Here is a 6,574-nt window from a genome sequence, read left to right on the forward strand (position 1 = left end):
GGGTTACTGCAAGGTTGCGTAGATCTTCTACAGCAGATTTGGTTTCGGCACTTTCGACTCTTTCCGACTTTTCGACTTTTCCGACTTTTTGACTATTTTCGGCTTCTTTCGACCTCTTTAAACTTTTTTTCATTTTTTCACTTTTTTCGACTATTTGTTGTCTTTTTTAGAGTTTTTCCGATTATTTTAAAGTTTTTGACTTTTTTTCCACTTTTTTAAAATTTTTGACTTTTTTCTACTATTTTCGAGTTTTCGACTTTTTTTGGACTTTTTTCAACTTTTTCCGATTTTTCCACTTTTTACGATTTTTCGACTTTTTCGACTTTCCTTTACAAAGTCGACTTTTTCATAGACCATAGTCGAGTTATCGACTTTTTTGGAACAAAATAGTCGATTTCGACTTTTCCACTTTTTTCGACAAAAAAGTCGATTGTTCGATTATTCGAAAGTGTATTTATAGAACCCTAATCAGTACCATAACCTTTTAAGTGATCGACACTTTCTGTAGTTTATATAAAAACAACACCAAGGACTTTATGATTTTTCAATAACATTGTACGACAACACTATGTAATGTTGACAACGCAACGTTGTCGATATTGCAACAATTCGTTGTAGAAATTTAAATTTTATACACATCCGTTGTCTAAATGTTAACAAACGTGGTAAGCTCACTATTGGCAACGGATTGTTTGTCAATAGTGAGCTTACCACGTTTATTAACATTTATACAACGGATGTGTATAAAATTTAGATTTCGAAAACGATATTGTCAATATTACATAGTGTTGTCGTACGCACGTATATACTTTGACAACGGATGTTATTGAAACATTATAAACAGTTTGGTGTCAATTTGATACCAGGCGTGTATATTTCTTTTTCCCTCTGTGTATGAACTTATTTGTCGATCGACCCTTTAAAATTGAGGATCTTACAGAAAATTTTCATATTGTGAATTTGAATTTGATTTTGTTAATCATTTTACATCTTTAGATGCTATAGTAACGATAATTTCGAAAATTTTACTGGCGTTACTTACGCATCAACCAAACAACTATTACCCCTCAACTTTTTATACCGAAACTTTTGCATACATTTTATTTTTTTCTTAAAACTTTTGTTTCTTTTATGTTTTAGTTGTGTGCGAAACTTTTTTTTATTCAAAAATGTCATTTAATAAAACAATCTAAAAGAAAAGAAAATCTGGTCTGAGAGTCTGTATATTTTATTTTTTTGCGATTTGTCGTCTGTCATTGTTGTATTTTATTTTTTCAGTTTTATCTCAGATTTGCCAACATTTAAATTTTACAAACGTTTTAATTACTACTGTTTAAAAAAAAGTTGTGCTGCTTTTGTATTTGTCATAAAACTACCTGTATTTAGAATTAATTAATGAGATCAATAAAAAGACATTCCTACATATAAGGTGTTTGAGAAAAGAAATTAAATTGAATTTTTTTGCTCATTTTTTTCTTCTTGTCATTTCAATTTAAGCTCTTAATAATGTTCACAAGACAATTTTTTGTGGTTTTGGCGTTTGTTTGTGGATTAAATAATAATAAAGTGGTTTTTATTATTGTTATTAAAAATAGTAGCAAAATTTATGTATGTTTGTTAATAAAAAGCTATTTATAATAAAATAAACCAGAGTATTAAAAACTGGAATTTTAATAAAATTTGCAAAAAAAGACATAATTTTATTTTATTAATAAATGACATTTGGAGATTTTCTCTTAAATGGAATTAAATCAATAAAAATCGTTAAAATATCAAAAATGTCTAGAAATTTTAAATGGATCATAATCAAGTTCATTCTACGTAACTGTCTGAGAATTAGAATTGCAAGGATTTTTTTAAAAAAATAAAATAAATTTTTTTTCTCGAAAACTTCTTCAGTCATGCGATCCGCGTATGATCTTTTGATTTGTTGTCATCTGTTAGAAAGCCAAGTATATAGTCTTGATCTATTTGGAAAAATAATTTTAATAAATATTCTGAAATCTGTAAATGACGTGGTGAGAAAACATTTAAAAAGTACTGATTTTCCATCTTTTGGTCAGCAAATGATCTCTAAGTCACAGTTGACGAACTAACTAACTAACTACACTACTAACTAACTAACTAACTAACTAACTAACTAACTAACTAACTAACTAACTAACTAACTAACTAACTAACTAACTAACTAACTAACTAACTAACTAACTAACTAACTACTAACTAACTAACTAACTAACTACTAACTAACTAACTAACTAACTAACTAACTAACTAACTAACTAACTACTAACTAACTAACTAACTAACTACTACTAACTAACTAACTAACTAACTAACTACTAACTAATAACTAACTAACTAACTAACTAACTACTAACTAACTAACTAACTAACTAACTAACTACTAACTAACTAACTAACTAACTAACTAACTAACTAACTAACAACTAACTAACTAACTAACTAACTAACTAACTAACTAACTAACTAACTAACTAACTAACTAACTACTAACTAACTAACTAACTAACTAACTACTAACTAACTAAACTAACTAACTAACTAACTAACTAACTAACTAACTAACTAACTAACTAACTAACTACTAACTACTAACTAACTAACTAACTAATACTAACTAACTAACTAACTAACTAACTAACTACTAACTAACTAACTAACTAACTAACTAACTAACTAACTAACTACTACTAACTAACTACTAACTAACTAACTAACTAACTAACTAACTAACTAACTAACTAACTAACTAACTAACTAACTACTAACTAACTAACTACTACTAACTAACTAACTAACTAACTAACTAACTAACTAACTAACTAACTAACTAACTAACTAACTACTAACTAACTACTACTAACTACTAACTAACTAACTAACTAACTAACTAACTAACTAACTAACTAACTAACTAACTAACTAACTAACTAACTAACTAACTAACTAACTAACTAACTAACTACTAACTAACTAACTACTAACTAACTAACTAACTAACTACTAACTAACTAACTAACTAACTAACTAACTAACAACTAACTACTAACTACTAACTAACTAACTAACTAACTAACTCTAACTAACTAACTAACTAACTAACTAACTAACTAACTAACTAACTACTAATAACTAACTAACTAACTACTAACTACTAACTAACTAACTAACTAACTAACTAACTAACTAACTAACTAACTAACTAACTACTAACTAACTAACTAACTAACTAACTAACTAACTAACTAACTAACTAACTAACTACCTAACTAACTAACTAACTAACTAACTAACTAACTAACTAACTAACTACTAACTACTAACTACTAACTAACTAACTAACTACTAACTAACTAACTAACTACTACTAACTAACTAACTAACTAACTAACTAACTAACTAACTAACTAACTACTAACTAACTAACTAACTAACTAACTACTAACTACTAACTAACTAACTAACTACTAACTAACTAACTAACTAACTAACTAACTAACTAACTAACTAACTACTAACTAACTAACTAACTAACTAACTAACTAACTAACTAACTAACTAACTAACTAACTAACTACTAACTAACTAACTAACTAACCTAACTAACTAACTAACTAACTAACTACTAACTAACTAACTAAACTAACTAACTAACTACTAACTACTAACTAACTAACTAACTAACTAACTACTAACTAACTACTACTAACTAACTAACTAACTAACTAACTAACTAACTACTAACTAACTAACTAACTAACTAACTAACTACTAACTAACTAACTAACTAACTTAACTAACTAACTAACTAACTAACTAACTAACTACTAACTAACTAACTACTACTAACTAACTAACTAACTAACTAAACTAACTAACTACTAACTAACTAACTAACTAATTAACTAATTAACTAATTAACTAACGACTAACTAAGTAACTAACTAACTAACTAACTAACTAACTAACTAACTAACTAACTAACTAACTACTAACTAACTAACTAACTAACTACTAACTAACTAACTAACTACTACTAACTACTAACTAACTAACTAACTAACTAACTAACTAACTAACTACTAACTAACTAACTACCTAACTAACTAACTTAACTAACTAACTACTAACTAACTAACTACTAACTACTAACTAACTAACTAACTAACTACTAACTAACTAACTACTAACTAACTAACTACTAACTACTAACTAACTAACTAACTAACTAACTAACTAACTAACTAACTAACTACTACTAACTAACTAACTAACTAACTAACTAACAACTAACTAACTAACTAACTAACTAACTAACTAACTAACTAACTAACTAACTAACTAACTAACTACTACAACTAACTAACTAACTAACTAACTACTAACTAACTAACAAACAACTAACTACTAACTAACTAACAACTAACTAACTAACTACTACTAACTAACTAACTAACTACACTAATACTAACTAACTAACTAACTAACTACTAACTAACTAACTACCTAACTAACTAACTAACTAACTAACTAACTAACTACTAACTAACTAACTAACTAACTACTAACTAACTAACTAACTACTAACTAACTAACTAACTAACTAACTAACTAACTAACTAACTAACTAACTAACTACTAACTAACTAACTAACTAACTACTAACTAACTAACTAACTAACTAACTAACTAACTAACTAACTAACTAACTAACTAACTAACTAACTAACTAACTAACTAACTACTACTAACTAACTAACTAACTAACTAACTAACTACTAACCTAACTAACTAACTAACTAACTAACTAACTAACTACTACTAACTACTAACTAACTAACTAACTAACTAACTAACTAACTAACTAACTAACTAACTAACTAACTAACTAACTAACTACCTAACTAATAACTAACTAACTAACTAACTAACTAACTAACTAACTAACTAACTAACTAACTAACTACTACTAACTAAACTACTAACTAACTAACTAACTAACTAACTAACTAACTAACTACTAACTAACTAACTACTAACTAAACTAACTAACTAACTAACTAACTAACTAACTAACTAACTAACTAACTAACTAACTACTAACTTAACTAATTAACTAATTAACTAACGAACTAACTAAGTAACTAACTAACTACTAACTAACTAACTAACTAACTAACTAACTAACTAACTAACTAACTAACTAACTAACTAACTAACTAACTAACTACTAACTAACTAACTACTAACTAACTAACTAACTAACTAACTAACTAACTAACTAACTAACTAACTAACTAACTAACTAACTACTACTAACTAACTAACTACCTACTAATACTAACTAACTAACTAACTAACTAACTAACTAACTAACTAACTAACTAACTAACTAACTACTAACTAACTAACTACTACTAACTAACTAACTAACTAACTAACCTAACTAACTAACTAACTAACTAACTAACTAACTAACTAACTAACTAACTAACTAACTACTACTAACTACTAACTAACTAACTAACTAACTAACTCTAACTAACTAACTAACTACTAACTAACTACTACTAACTAACTAACTAACTAACTAACAACTAACTACTAACTAACTAATTACTAACTACTAACTAACTAACTAACTAACTAACTACTAACTACTAACTAACTAACTAACTAACTAACTAACTAACAACTAACTACTAACTAACTAACTAACTAAACTAACTACTAACTACTAACTAACTACTAACTACAACTAACTAACTAACTAACTAACTACTACTAACTAACTAACTAACAAAACTAACTAAACTAACTACTTACTTACTAACTAACTACTAACTAACTACTAACTAACTAACTAACAACTAACTAACTAACTAACTGACTAACTAACAACTAATAAAAACTAACTAACTAACTAACTAAATAACTACTAACTAACTAACTTAATGACTAACTAACTAACTAATACAATTCCAAAACAAGTAAGAATATTTATAGTTGGGCCTATGGCCGATCTTATGATACCCTACACCAGTGATTAGTTGATTATTTCATTTCATTTCATCTTAACTCGAAAAATTTAAATAATTCTTTTAAAAGAGGAGTATAGGGGGGAGGGGGTTAATATGGCCCTATCCTTATAACTTCTGGTAGTGGGATTTACGTCTACATTAAAGTTATTCATTCAGAATATTATCGTGATATAAGTGTTTATAAGTGAATTTTGACCATCAAGTCATTTTCTTTCTTGTACTGGGAATAAGGCCAAATGAAGAAGTATGTGCCAAATTTCATTAAATTATTTTGAAAATTGCGACCTGTAGAGTGCGCACAAAGTTTACATGGACTCACAGACGGGCGTAGCTAAATTGACTCAGAAAGTGATTCTGAGACGATTAGTATATTTTAAGGTGGATGTAGGTCCAATATTTTTGGGTGTTACAAACATCAGCTCAAGCGCACCACTTTAGTGGTGTAGGTTATAAAACATTATTTCGCTTTTATATTTAGTTCGATATTTCAGCAAATAACGTCTCGTATA

This window comes from Lucilia sericata, unplaced genomic scaffold, assembly GCF_015586225.1.
Source record: "Lucilia sericata isolate MDLA Ls3-8-SP2 unplaced genomic scaffold, ASM1558622v1 Contig001334F_arrow, whole genome shotgun sequence".
Taxonomy (NCBI): domain Eukaryota; kingdom Metazoa; phylum Arthropoda; class Insecta; order Diptera; family Calliphoridae; genus Lucilia; species Lucilia sericata.